Below are 15,682 nucleotides of genomic sequence, written 5' to 3'. Positions count from 1 at the left end.
TGGAGAAAGCAGAACTCAAGATGAAGTTTGTCCAGGACAATGGAATTAACGCTGTAAAGAAGAGTGCCATGAAATTTATAATGAGCATAAATCATGCTCAATAGACCATCCATGGGTGCTGAGTTTTACCTTTCCCTGGGGATGCTCCACCCCAGCTCCACCCCCGAAGCCCCAACTCCACTCCACCCTCTCCCATGAGGCCACACTGTCACCCTGCCTCTTCCTTCCCATGCTCCGCCCCCTCCCCGAGGCTTCACCCACCCACCGCTCGCTGCTCTCCGGCCTCCCCCGAGCCCCCAAAAAGCTGAGCCGTGGCACTGCCCAACAGCTGTGGCTAGTGGGTGCGGAGAACCCACTATTTTTCTCGCGTGGGTGCTCCAGCCCTGGAGCACCCTCAGAGTCAGTGCCTATGAGACCTCCCTTAGCTCAGCCTTGAGGTATTGGTTCAGCATTGCACCAGAGGGGAGAGTGACACCTACTTGCATCACCACACGTTACTCAACAGCACTTGTGTGTCGTTTTGCAGTCTCCTCTGCTCTTCTACCCATCTACCCTGCTCACCTTATGAGGGATCACAGGATCACAGCTCAGGGTGACGCAGCTTCTGCCTTTACATAGCCAGATAGATGAGATCACATAAAATCCGACACAGGAGCTCAAACCTGTGGTCCATGTAGTCCAGCCTCTTGTCTTTAACCGTGGCCAACACCAGCCATTTATATATCACTTGGCTGGGAGGCTGTCAAAGAACATGCAGATGCCATAGCCCAGAGGAAGTGGCAATGGTGATGTAGCACTCTTCCCACAGGGACAGTGCCTCAGCGAGGGATTAGGTGGTGCTGTACTGTTGAGGACTGGTGACTATCGAAGAGCCCACTCTGCTTTTTTGGGTATGATCCACGGTGCCGTGGGCGGATGAGAGAGAGAAGGAGTAGGTTCGTTTGATTCATCCTAAGCCTCTCATTGTCAGCTGTTCACTTCCCAGCGAAGCTCATTCGGGAATAGATGAGATCACTGCAGAAATGCAGAGTTTCTCCTTAGAAGCTTAAGTAGCGTGAAATACTTTTTGGTCTGCCTCGTCTAGTGGCATGAAACGGGTCATACTGTGAATGCAGTGACTTGTACATTCCTCCCTAGCTGGGTAGGCTTATTGGGTAAAGTGATATCCCAGGGAGAAAAAAAATAGTGGGGTTTATTAAGTGGTTAATTCCCGGCCCTTTGCCAATAATCACCTGAACGTCCATTTCCCTCTATCTCAGATGGTTGTCTAGACAACCAACACCTGTTCCTAATGAATGGCTAATATCCCAAACTGGAAAGAGGGTTCAATCGTAAAACAGCCATGACCTCTGATCATCAACTTCCACTGGCAAATGTTCAAGACAGCCGAAGTACCTCCAAGCCACTTAGCACTGCCTTCCTGCTGCTGCAGCTCCTACAGGCTCGGCCGCTCCACTCTGCTGAGCTCCTTGGGGTTTTCTTTCTGTTGTTTTCTGCTGTGCTCTGCACAGTGACCTGAATTAGTGCAAATCACACAGGCACACACCAAGCCGGAATAAGATGGGAAAATATCCAGGGTTTTTGTTGCGTTTTCATTCCAGAGAATGGCATGTTTCCCGCATTCCAGCATGGCACAATGGACAGCTAACTCATCTTCTAACTCGGATACAAGAGAGCTTCTAACTCAGTTTTCCATGGGGAGATAAGGAACTTCCTCTGGGATGGCACAGCCTGTGCAAATTTTATTCTTAAGCACTCTGACTGCACTGCCAACCTGACAGCCTCCAAGAGTTTAGCTTTCGGTCTATCTCCAATCACCAGAATATGGCACAATGAGGCATCCCCGACACCACCATGCCTTCCAGTACACCCCTCAACCATGAGCTGGAGGGAGAATCATATGGATAAGGTGAGGAGGAGTTCAGTCTCCATAGCAGATCTCCACCATCTGTTCAGATAGGAAGTGAAGGTGCCATTTAGGGACAATTAACCTGGTGGTTTTGGTTACATAGATCCTTTTCCACTTGTGGAGATCTCCCAAACTCATTTCACAAAGGCCAGACCAGAGCTGACTTCTGGTGGTGATTTTGGGCTGCTATCAGAACGAGGTGGGTTCAAGCTTCTGATCCTGCAGCAACCCACATAGAAGTAGAAGGGAAGAGCCCAAGTTGCAGGAGGGGAGAGTTTGAAGGCGGCACCAGGAAGTCAGTTTGTGGGCACATGACTAGAATGCTCACTGTAGGTGCAGCATTTTCTTTAAATAGTTCTCTTAATAAAGAGCCAGTTTTGTTTTACAAGAATGGAGCCCTTTCATATTAATCCCCAGCACATGGCACATGAAACAGACCCAAAAGTTCAAAAACTCCAGTTGCCATCACCAACGCCCTAAGACATCCACTTACCTTAAATCCAAGCACTTACATCCAAGTCTGCCTATCTAGACATGAACTTCAACAAGCTACAAATGAGGGCTCCATCATCCAGGAAAATTTATACCTTTGTTTTGTACTTGTACTATTCTAAGGCCTTCCTGGTCCCAGCCTACTTTGCCTTCAACAGTTCAAGTGAACACATTCTTAGAATCATAGAATCATAGAGGATTAGAGTTGGAAGAGACCTCAGGAGGTCATCTAGTCCAACCCCCTGCTCAAAGCAGGACCAACACCAACTAAATCATCCCAACCAGGGCTTTGTCAAGCCGGGCCTTACAAACCTCTAAGGATGGAGATTCCACCACCTCCCTAGGTAACCCATTCCAGTACTTCACCACCCCCCTAATGAAATAGTGTTTCCTAATATCCAACCTAGACCTCCGCCACTGCAAATTGAGACAATTGCTCCTTGTTCTGTCATCTGCCACCACTGAGAACAGCTGAGCTCCATCCTCTTTGGAACCCCCCTTCAGGTAGTTGAAGGCTGCCATCAAATCCCCACCTCACTCTTCTCTTCTGCAGACTAAATAACCCCAGTTCCCTCAGCCTCTCCTCGTAAGTCTATGCACACACACACACGTACTTACAGAGTTACAATGGAAGGTAGAGCATATTTATACATGACAATAATATACCAGCTGGAATTACTGCCAAGTGCAGCCTATTGCATACTCTAGAGGGAGCAATATAGCACCACCCAGAAGAGAGGACTCAGGGAGTTCTGTGCGTTGGCAGAGAGAGTTTGGAGGTGGCTGCCAAGCTGAGTGGACCCCTATTTGTCACTATCAAGTCTAAGGCTCACCTGAACCCCAAAGGCTCAATGTGTCGTGTAGACATACCAGAAAGACCACACCTTCCTGTCCCTTGGAAAGCAAAAGGCAATGTAAACTGTAAGACCCACTCCCCCTAAGAATGTGATTGGACTAGGTTATGCTGTAATTTACTGTATCTGGAGAATACTGTAAGCAAGTAGGGTTGAGCAGGAATTGGCTTTGCCGTTCCCTGGATATTTTCAAGAGTTCAAAAATTGTTCCCCATCCTGACTTAAGATGAAATGTCAAAATCTTAAAGAACCGGGGGAAAAATGTGGTTTGGGCCAACCAAATTTTCTTTTCCATAATTTCACCGTGTTTCATTTCTATTTTGACCTTTTTTTCTTACCTTTCTTTGAGTTTAACTAGCTTACCTGTCTCAATGGACAGTCATTTCCAACCAGAAAACTGGAATATTTCTGCTTAGAAAATGTTGACCTGCAGCATTTCAACCATTTCAAACCTTTTTTTTTTCCCCAAATGTTTCTGGAGTCAGGAGGTGGGTCGAACCAGGCCCTGTCAGGGAAACAATTTTGGTTTTGACAAATTGACGTTTTTCTATGGCAAAGGTTTTGTTGGAAAATTCTAAAGTGGCTCTATAAGCAAGTGATGTTCAAGGGACCCAGTAAAGCGAGAATCTTCCAGACAACTGCATAGCTGTGTTGGCCTTCTCGAAAGTCACTCAAAGGTCTCCTCTATTCCTGTCCCTCTTTACACTGCAAATGCAACATTAGATGAATTGCCATTTAAATTAGAGACATTCTATGCCAGGGTAGGCAACCTACAGCCCGGGGGCCGCATCCAGCCCTTCAGACATTTAAATCTGGCCCTCAAACTCCTGCCGGGGAGCGGGGTCTGGAGCTTGCCCCGCTCCACATGTGCTGTGACTCCACGTGGCTCATGGAAGCAGCACCATGTCCCCCCTCTGGCTCCTATGCGTAGGAGCAGCCAGGGGGATCCACACGCTGCCGTCTCACCAAGCGCCGCCACCGCAGCTCCCATTGGCCGGCATTCTTGAACCCCTCCAGTGCCCCGACTGCCTGCCCCACCCCTAATCCCCCTCCCGCTCTCCAAACCCCTCGGTCGCACGCTCCTGCACCCCAGAGCCTGCACCCCCAGCTGGAGCCCTCACCCCCCCACACACACCCCAACCCTCCACCCCAGCCCAGAGCTGCACCCTGAACTCCTCATTTCTGGCCCCGAACCCCCAGCCGGAGCCCTCACCCCCTCCCACACCCCAATTTCATGAGCATCCATGGCCCGCCATACAATTTCCATACCCAGATGTGGCCCTCTGGCCAAAAAGTTTGCCCGCCCCTGTTCTACGCCCATCATCAACAGCAGCTAAGTTGGAGACCAGTAGGCTGCCCTGGTTGCAGTGCACAGTGAGGGTGTAATCTTACCGGCCCCTTGCACCAGCACTGCACTATTGCAGCCAGCAGCAGGGTCTGAGAGTATGTCTACATTGCACTCTAAACCCACGTCTCTGGGACCCGGGCTTGCAAACCTGGTAGTGTCCACACTGCATTGCAAACGGGTTTACAGTTGCTGGATCAGGGTTTCACAGGAGTGCGAATGCATGCGTACTGCACTAGGCAGACCTTCTGACTCAGGTCTATGGGGTGACCTGTTTCTACACTGTAAAATGACAAGACTTGGATCCAGGTCACAGTAGGACTTGGCTTCTAACCCACCCAGCCCCCAGCAGGGTTCTAGGACCCGAGTGCTTGCTGACCTGAGTCAGACTGATCTGTGTGTGGATGGAAGTGGGGCTCGGGCTCAAACCTGAGTCAGAGCCCAGGCTTAGCGTGCACTGTAGACATACCAGAAAGGCCACCTTTCCCATCCCTGGGAAAGCAAAAGATAATGCAGAAAGCCAGCTCCATGCACCAGCCAGGCAGGCACTGGGGAGATGCATGTGGGAGGGAAGAAACCATTACATGCCCCCCGCCCCATGCAGGAGGATTTGGGTTGAATGCAAAAGTAGATCATATGGTCACACCCCGCCTGTGCCCCACAGCCCTGGAGCTGGGGATTTGCACTATGCAGACAGTTCACACCCCTGCTTGTGTAACCTGCTGCTCAGTGTGTGTGTGTCCCCCTGAGCGCCCGGTCCACAGAACCAACTGCTCTGTTACAGGCCCCCAGCTGCCCGGGCCACTCTTTAACTCAAGCTATAGAGACCCATGCTTGGAGGCTCTGGTTCAATCCCTGGTATTGGCTAAAATACAGGCTGTTCTTCATGTGCCTAGCCCCCACCAATCTAGCCGAACCAACCCCATGCACAGCAGAGCTGCAGCTCCGGAGCAGGGGGCCGGAATGGCCCCTTAGTAGCGGGGGTTGTTGTGAACTCTACATTAAGCCCAGGCTTTGCTGGTTGGTTTGCAAATAATGAGCCAGTTTGGGACTTTGGCACAAGTACCAGCCCTTTCCCCCAACATCCCCCCTTAAATATAAGGGTATCAAGGCACCCCCAGAGCAGAGTCACACATTTAAGGAGATTGACCAAAGGACCTGCTACCCCTGGTGCTGCACCTGTCCTATGGCTCTGCAGAGGAGGGCTCTGAGCATACACCCATTAACGTTCACCAGGCATTTAAATACTGCCAAGACGGGAGCCCCAGAAACACCTCGAGGCAGATTGTCAGCTGGGGGAAATCCACACAGTTCTGTTGCCATCACACTAGCTGAGGATTGGGCCCATCTTTCAATCCGGTACATTTCACCAACAATGCTCAGCTCACTATAAGGAAAAGATCTGTCTAGTTGAGTGGGAGGGGGAGAGAAAAAGGGATTCAGTTTTAAATTAACTCAAGGCCTGCTTCAGTGGCATTCCCCGCTGGAGTTCCTCCCAAGTGCCCCTCCCCCAACCCCCTTTCGCAACCCAGCTCAAAGCTTTGACACCGAAGTGCTGTTACTTTTCACGCAACACACCTCCTCTCTTTCTTTCTAGGCTGTGCGCCGGACATGGCTTTGGCTAATGAGGTTTGTCGGCAGCCTGGAGGACTTTTCCTTGCTGGGCGGGAGGAGGGAAAATTGGCAGAATTTGTCAGAGTTCATCCACGTTTTAATAAAGCGGCCTGCGGCCGAACAAGGAATAACAGGGAGGTAACAATGAGCAGGCCTCCACTGCATCTCAAACTATCGCCTATAATTTCAGGAAGTAGGAACTCTCCAGGTGACAGATCTTTGGGTCCTTTCTCGTTGCTGTTTATGGAGTAGAGGTGGGGGCTGTGGGGTGTTGAGCACGGAGAGAAACAAGTGACACCATGATGTCCTGGGCAAGGTGTCCGTGGCAGCTCTGAAGCTCATATTCCACAGTCTCTGAGCTCAGAGGTGGCAGACGCAACATAAGCTGCTGCTCAGTTTGGACGCTTTCAGCAGAGAACGACTGCAGAAGCACTGGGCATTATCACAGCAGAGATGGAAAAGACCTATTAGTTCTCCTTTTCTGCTGCTGAGGCCCTGGTTCCTCCTTATGCTGCATTATCTGGTGCTTTGTTTGGTCCAGCTTTAAATTACTTAAGTACTGGACCTCTGTAATATGGAGGTACGGACATAGCAACACTAGGAATGACCCAAAGCCAATTGGAGTCAATTGGAGTCTCTTTCCACTGACTTCCATAGGCTGGAAATCAGTTTGGTTTTCAGCCGGATTCTTCTCCCACTTTCACCAGTGTAAATCAGGAGTAGCTCCAATATAATCAGTGGGCTTGCACCAGTATAAAACTGGTGTGTGTGAGAGGAGGATGGATTCTATTAGGTTTGGTAAGAGTTCCTTTGCCTTTGCAAGTTTGCTAATGTCCTTCAGGGAACAGTCCTGCATTGGTCCCGCAGGGGGAGAACTGGATGATCAATAAGGTCTTTGCCATCTCCAGTTTCTATTGCTCCACAAATGAGATGTGAGGACATGGTAGAAATTTACTGTCAAGAAGATGTTTTAAACACAGAGATAATCAGCTAAATTAAGGGTAGCAGAATGGTCCAGTGATTTGGGTGCTACTGGAGGACACAGGAGACATGGGGTCAATTCCCTACTCTCCCACAAGGCTCCTCTGTGACCTTGGATATGTACCTGGGGCAGGCCTTAGAAGACATAAATCTACTGGAGGTGCCAGACTGGAAGAAAGGACTCCTGTTCCAAGCCAGTGGAGGAATCTATGCAAAGGAGATATTTCAACATCTGGTGGCTGAACACCATATCAATGGATGGAGGGCGCTCTTGAATTGTAGAGGTAGCCATTACACGGTTGCCCTTCTGGAGAATTTGTCCGGCCATCTAGAGTTTTCACAGCATGAAGGTTTTCAAGCATCACCAGCCATGAGTGAAAATTTGAACAAATATTAATAAGATGCTGAACTAGGATTCATAGATTCCAAGGCCCGAAAGAACCACTGTGATCATCTAGTCTGACCACCTGTATTGCGCAGGCCAGCAAACGTCCCAAAAATAATTCCTACAGGAGATCTTTCAGAAAAAGAGCCAATCTTGATTTAAAAATGGTCAGTGATGGAGAATGCACCACAACCCTTGGCAAACTGTTCCAATGGTTAATTATGCTCACCGTTAAAGAATTATACCTTATTTCCAGTCTGAATTTGTCTAGCTTCAACTTCCAGCCATTGGATTGTATTATATCTTTCTCTGCCAGACTGAATAGCCCATTATTAAATATTTGTTCCTCATGTAGATAGACTGTACAGACTCTAATGGATGGTAATCAATCACCGTTTAACCTTCTCTTTATGAAGCTAACTAGATTGCGCTCCGTGAGTCCATCACTATAAGGCAGGTTTTCTAATCCTTTAATCATTCTCGTAGCTCTTTTTTGAACCCTCTCCAGTTTATCAACATCCTTCTTGAATTGTGGGCACCAGGGTGCAGAGGACTGGTATCTGTGGAACCAACCACCCAGGACAGCATGGACATCCCAGACAGCATGATGTGACCAGACAGGGGCACAGGAAACCAAATGTAGACATCCCCAAGTAGCTTTTTTGCTTTCCACAGTTACTGGGATTTATAATCCAGACAGCCCTGGACACTGCAACATTGCAACTCAAAACAGCCTTCCTCCATGACACAGTTAAAAACACAGCAATACTTGAAAACATTCATTACAGATTTAGCCTCATTTGTAGCTAGCAAATCATCCAAGAACTCATCTTCATTTCCTTCAAACTTATTAAGTTCTCACAGAGTTGTTTCCCCAGCTCGGCCCCTCATGGCTGGGCTGGCAGCTCTGCTTCGGTTTCCCCACAACAATCTTCAGCCAACTCTGGCTGTCAAGGTGACTCGGCCCTTCAGCCATGCCACTTTAAAGTCTTCAACCTGCGCAGGGGCAACAGAGTCCCTTAGACCAAATCCAATAGACGTACTGAACAAAAGAATCTTCAGTCCATCTGTGTTCAGCATTGAGCTCCATTCCTCACAGGCAGGCTCCCAGCTACAACAGCCCGTCTTCCCCCTTAGCAACCAGCTCCATGGCTTTCCTCTAATCAATCACGCAGGTGAGGCCTACTCTCCAGCGGGCCACAGTCTTTCTATAACCCCTGGATGGAGCCCCTCACAGGAGCAATTTATCTACTCTCCTTTACCAACAGGCCTCAACTGCTGGGCTTTCTTCTTCTTAAATCCAACACCCAACACAGGTGTAGTAGGTTGGGGCTAACTGAGCAAATGCCTGCTCTTTAATCCCTGCCTGTCTGCTGTGGGATTTGTCTCCTCTACATAAGTACTCATAAGTGTTCACCAGATACAGTACTGCCAGCCCCAAGCATTCAACAATCATAAACCAGGCCCCCAAGCACCCTCAAATTATGTAATTGTCATAAAAAAATACACGAGATGTTAACAAGAATAAATCCTAGGCTTTTATTTGCCTTCTGGTGCAGGAAGCTTTAGGGAACATGTTTCTGAGCTTTTCTTTGCAATCTTGAGGGCTAGGATGTTTTTTTAAAATGAAAGCTGAGATTCTAATGTAGTCACCTGCCTGCGGGAGCTGGGGTTTTGTAAAAGCACCAAATATTATAATACTTGGGGGGGAGGGGGGGAAATCACAAGAGTTGGATGGACAGTTTTCAAACCACATTTCCAGACTTTTTGCTTTGGCTAGTCTGTATGTGGTTGGTCAAATATATCACATAGTATTATTTCTGCTTCCAGGGCTGGCCTTACCATGAGGTGAACTGAGGCAACCGCCTCAGGTGCCAGACTGTGTGTCTGGGGGGAGGGGGGGGGTGCAACTAGGACCCAGAGTGTAGAAAATTGTGTCTGCTGCTGGTGCATCTGGATTCTCTCTGCTCTAGAGGCACAGAGATGGTGGAGTGCTGTGCTGGAGGAAGGAGGGCACAAGAGACAGAACAGGCAGGCAGGAGAAAAGGTGAGAGGGAATAGCAGAAAGCAGCAGGAGCTGCAGGGAGAGAAAGGAGGAGGAGCCTCTTATGTCCCTCTCTAGCACCCCCAGGAGCCTGGACTGATTAACGCCAGCTTCTCAGGGAGCATCCTGTTTCCTGCTGCTTCCCTGAACCCACTTGAGGAGAACAGGCAGTCAGCTGAAGTAGTAGGAGCCAGTTAGGCCCTTAAGACGCTGATACCTTCCTTCACTCAGGCCCTGCTACCAGCCTGCTTATTTGTCCCCTTCAACTGAGTGTTGAGAGCCACTATAGCTGGCACAGAACAGCAGTCTGAAGAAAACGCCCCTCTGGGGCAGCATTCAGAAAAAGAAAGCAAGCAAAGGAAGCTTTTCTATTTAGGCAGGAAGGAGGTCTCCTGAGATACATAGACACAAATGTTCACGGTGAGCCTTCCGGCGGCCCCAGTGAGGATGTGAGTGGTGAGGAGATGCCTGATCTTCCAGTTAGTCAGAGTGCAGGTGACCCGGCAGCTACTGCAGCATCCGTATCTCCATCTCAAATGGATGTAACCATGCACATTCCTGAAGAAAAGTGCAGATCAGAGAAGAGAGTGGTGGAGTCACAAGAAACAGCCGCTGCTGAGTTTAGTTCCTTCAGTCTAAATGATCCAGGACTGTGGACCCACTTGAGCAGTAGTCTGAGAGACTTCCTTGTACTGCATGGGCCACAGCAAGTGAAAAACTTCATGTTCCTCAAAGACAATGAAAATAGAAGTTTACATCCAACCCATTACTGGCATAAAATCCCCAATGGTGGCAAAGTGAAGAGGCCATGGCTTATGTACTAAAAAAACCAGAATGCTGCATACTGTTTTTGTTGCAAACTCTTCCAGTCTAATGTTCCAGCCACACTGGGTTCTACAGGAACAAAGGACTGGAAAAATCTGGCTAGAAATCTGGCATGCCATGAGAAGGCAGCAAATCACCAGAGAGCATTCATTCCATAGGTGGAAAGAGCTTGAGATGAGACTAAGGTTAAAGGCCGCCATAGATAATCAGCATCAAGAGAAGATTGCATCAGAGTCTCTTTACTGGCCAAATGTTCTGAAAAGGCTCATTGCCATGGTGAGAATACTTGCTACCCAAAACCAAGCCCTGTGTGGCACTTCAGATCAGCTGTATGTGCCAAACAATGGAAACTTCCTTAAAATTGTGGAGCTGATGGCAGAGTTTGGTGCTGTGCTCCAGGAGCATCTAAGAAGAGTCACCACCCAAGAAATGCACACACACCACTACCTTGGAAAAACAATTCAAAATGAGATCATACAGTTACTGGCAACAAAAGTCAAACAGAAGATTGTTGCAGATCTGAAGTCAGCAAGGTATTACTCTGTTATTCTGGACTGCACACCTGACATCAGCCATACAGAACAAATGACTTTAATGGTGCGTTTTGTAACAACAACAGAACCTAGTGAAAATGTCCCTGCAATGGTGACCGTCAGGGAGTATTTTCTAGAATGTATTGACATTGATGATACTACAGCAGCTGGTATGACAAATGTGCTTTTTAAAAAGCTGGAAGATACGGGAATTGCGATAGCTGACATAAGAGGTCAGGGCTACAATAATGGTGCCAACATGAGAGGAAAGAACAGAGGAGCGCAGACTCAGATCCGAGAGTTAAACCCTCGAGCTTTTTTTGTCCCATGGAGTTCTCATTCATTGAATTTGGTGGTCAGTGATGCAGCATCAGCTTCTAGTGAGGCTGCTGAATTTTTTAATGTAATTCAAAGCATCAATGTATTTTTCTCTGCATCAACTCATTGATGGCAAAGTTTGAAGCAACATCTGGGAACATCCTCTCTGACACGGAAACCACTGAGTGCCACACGATGGGAAAGTCAAGTGGAGGAGATAAATCCTATCAAACACCAAATTGGGAAGATAGATGTTTCCATAGTTGCCATTATGGAAGGTAATGCTATGACAGGAACTGTTTGTGGGAGAACAGTGGCAGAGGGAAATGGAATCACCAGAAACATACATAACTTCAAATTTCTTTGTGGCTTAGTGTTTTGGCATGACATACTGTTTGAAATAAATGTTGTAAGCAACAGACTCCAAGGTGTTGACCTTGATCTATCTGGAGTAATGGAACAAGTGGATAAAGCAAGGTCATACCTACAGTCGTACCGGTCAGAAGAGGGATTTCAAAATGTTTTAAAAGTGCACAGAAGTTGGCAGAGGAACTTCACACTGAAGCTATTTTCCCACCCATTCAAGAAGACAAGAGTCACCGAAGAAGAAGACATTTTGATAACGAGGCAAGGGATAATCCCATAAGAGACCACAAACAACAATGCAAAGTTGAATTCTTTAACCAGGTGCTAGATTGTACAATACAGTCAGTTGAAGAATGTTTCATGCAGCGCAAGGAACACAGCGGTATATTTGGGATGTTGTATGATATTCCAAAACTCCTCACTATACCTGAAGAAGACCTACACCAGCAATGCCGGGCACTAGAGACAGTGTTGACACATGATGACATGCACGATATTGGTGCGAGTGATTTAGGTGATGAACTGAAAGCCCTTTGAAGATACATTTCAGCAGGATCAACTCCAAAGGCTGTCCTGGAATATATGTGCACAAATAAGATGACCACCCTCTTTCCAAATGCTTTTGTTGCTCTGCACATACTTCTAACATTTCCTGTAACAGTTGCCAGTGGAGAACGCAGCTTCTCCAAGCTGAAGTTAATAAAAACACATCTACGCTCCACAAGGACACAGGAGAGGCTGGTTGGCCTTGCAACCATCTCAACAGAGCATGAGCTGGCCCAGACTGTGGACCTTCAGCAGGAAGCAGTTCAAATCTTTGCAACCAAGAAGGCATGGAAAGCACCACTTTCATTATTCAAACAGATAAAAACGCCAGTGTTTACTATGCAGACAAGAAAAGTTACCTTTGCTGTTCAGGCATTTGAAAGTTAAGTGTTACTTAAAATTTTTAAAGAAGGCATTTTAAGTTGTTAGTTTTCCTTTATTTGGGGTAGGTAGCAGAGCAGTACCATGAGAGGAGCAGAACAGGAAGAAGGCAGAATTAAGACCTTTCAAAGTTTTGGCCTAAGCGAGGGGACATGGGGGGTGTCATTTGAGCTCCCCGCCTCAGGTGCCAAAATGTTGTGGGCCGGCCCTGTCTGCTTCCCTGATTGGCTGGCTGAACTGTTTTGAATAGGATAATAAAGAATAATGCTAAAGTTTGTGAAACTTTGGAGAATCCATTAACATTTTCCCACATAGCTGGCAGTTGTCTAAATATCCTCACATAATAAATATCACAACAAATCAAATTCAGCCCTTGTATTCATGGAAACATTTACAATTTTTTAAAAAGACTGGATCCAGAGCTTTCCTCTAGATCACCCAGTATGGTTCATGTTGTCTGTCTACTTAGACTGTAAAGCCCAAATCCTCAAAGGTATTTAGATGTCTAACTCCCATGAGATCAGTCAGGCACCTAAACACCTTTGAAGATCTAGGCTTAAGCTTCTTGGAACAGGGACAATGGCCTTAAAGTACAGTAACGCTTTGCTCAGGGCAGGATCCAAGATGGGGACCAGGTGTAGGGTTGCCAACTTTCTAATCACACAAAACCAAACACCCTTGCCCTGCCCTCTGCCCCGCCCCTTCCCTGAGGACCTACCCCTGCCCTGCCCCTTCTCCAAGGCTCCCGCTCACTCAATCGCCCTCCCTGTTTCGCTCACTCTCCCCCACCCTCACACACTAGCTCACTTTCACTGGGCTGGGGCAGGGGATTGGGGTGCGGGAGGGGGTGATGGCTTTGGCTAGAGGTGAGGGCTCTGGGGTGGGGCTAGAAATGAGGGGTTCAGGGTGCAGGAGGAGGCTCCAGGCTGGGGCAGGTGGTTGGGGTATGGGCTCTGGGGTGGGCCAGAGTTGAGAGGTTTGGGGTGCAGGAGGGGGCTCCAGGCTGGGGGTTGGAGCTGAGGAATTCAGTGTGGGAGGCAGGGGGTTGGGGTGTGGGCTCTGAGAGGGAGTTTGGATGCAGGAGGTGGCTCAGGGCTGGGGCAGGGAGCTGGGCTGTGGGCTCCAGGAGGGAGTTGGGATGTGGGAGGGGGCTCAGGGCTGGGGCAGGAGGTTGGGATGCAGGAGATGGGTGAGGGGTGCAGGATCCTGGTGGCACTTACCTCCTTGGGGAGCTCCCCGGAAGCTGCAACATGTCCCTTGGCTCCTAGGTGGAGGTGTGGCCCAGTGCCTCTGTGCGCTGCCTCCAACCACAGGCACCACCCCCGCAGCTCCCATTGGCCTTGGTTCCTGGCCAATGGGAGCAGCAGAGCCTGCACTCGGGGCGGGGACAGCATGGGGAGCCCCCCGGCCATACCTCCGCCTAGGAGCTAAGGGACATGTTGCTGTTTCTGGGGAGCTGTGCAGAGCCAGGTAGGGAGCCTGCCAGCCCCGCCAGCCTCCTTTTAACAACCTGGTCAGCGGTGCTAACTGGAGCCGCCAGGGGCCCTTTCTGACTGGGCGTTCTGGTTGAAAACCAGATATCTGGCAACCCTAACCATGTGGTTTTGTGCATCCTTTCTCTTCCCCCACTCTCTGGGGCTGTATCACCTCTCCTTTTCATAAGCTAGAGCAACCTCAGAGCTGCTGTACTTTCTGGCCATCAAAGGCTGTATTTTGACCCTTCTGCTTCCTGCTGCTGCGTGGCTCGGATACAGAGGTTTAGGGTGTTGCTATTTCAAGGCTACTCTGTTACTTTTCCCAGTGACACAATATTAACAGCAGTGCCAATTCAGGGTTGAGTTGCCAAGACATCACAATGCAGGTGCAGCGTAACTGACGCACCATAAGCTGAGGTGCCTGGGTACTAAATACCCCTGCACGGAGCCGCAGCTCTCAGATGTCGGTGAGGCATCTCTGGCAAAGTGTGTCAGTGAGGGGTTTAGCCATTGTCTGCAGGTCTGGTGCATAGCAGCCCCAGTCATAGCACAGCGAGGAGTGTATTGGTGAAGTTAGCTGGACGCTCACACTGCACAACGATGGGCAGTGAAACCTCATTCACTCTAGTGGCATAGGAATTGCCATGCTGGATCAGAATTTGGCAAAGCACAGTCTTCTGGCGTGCTGTTACCACTGCTTATCCTGCTGACCGAGACTGTCTCTGTTTTCTTGTGCTCCTCCATCAATCTGTCTGTATCAAGCTGTTGTCTCGTCTTATACTTCCATTGTAAGTTTCTGGGGGCCGGCACCACCTTTTTGAGCTGTGTTTGTATCACCCCTAGCACAGCAGGGTCCCTGCTCAAGGACTATAACCATATAAATAATAAGGCCAGTAGCCTACTTACCACCAGGTGGTGCCCTAGGGGGTAAGAACAAGCTTCAAACATAGCCAATGCCTATCTCGTGATAAATCCAACAGCCCAGCCCCGTGGTTTTGACCTTCCAGACCCTGTTTTGGATAACGCTAAAATAGGGAAAGAACAAGTTAAAAATTACTTAGACAAGTTGGATGTCTTCCAGTCACCAGGGCCTGATGAAATACACCCTGGAATACTTAAGGAGCTGACTGCAGAGATACCTGAACCAGTAGCGATTATCTTCGAAGAGTCATGGAAGATGGGACAGATTCCAGAGGACTGGAAAAGGGCAAATATAGCGCCAATCTGTAAAAAGGGGAATAAGGACAACCCGGGGAATTATAGACCAGTCAGCTTAACTTCAATACCCAGAAAAATAATGGAGCAAATAATTAAGCAATCAATTTGCGAACACCTAGAAGATAATAAGGTGATAAGTAACACTCAGCAATCATTTCTCAAGAACAAATGGTGTCAAACCAACCTAATAGCTTTCTTTGACAGGGTAACAAGCCTTGTGGATGGGGGGAAGTGGTAGACATGGTATATCTTGATTTTAGTAAGGCTTTTGAGACTGTTTCGCATGACCTTCTCATAAACAATCTAAGGAAATACAACCTAGATGGAGCCACTATAAGGTGGGTGCATAACTGGCTGGAAAACCATTCCCAGAGAGTGGTTATCAGTGTTTCACAG

The sequence above is a fragment of the Lepidochelys kempii genome, chromosome 2 (genome assembly GCF_965140265.1).
Source record: "Lepidochelys kempii isolate rLepKem1 chromosome 2, rLepKem1.hap2, whole genome shotgun sequence".
Taxonomy (NCBI): domain Eukaryota; kingdom Metazoa; phylum Chordata; order Testudines; family Cheloniidae; genus Lepidochelys; species Lepidochelys kempii.
Note: the sequence above shows the minus strand (reverse complement) of the source record.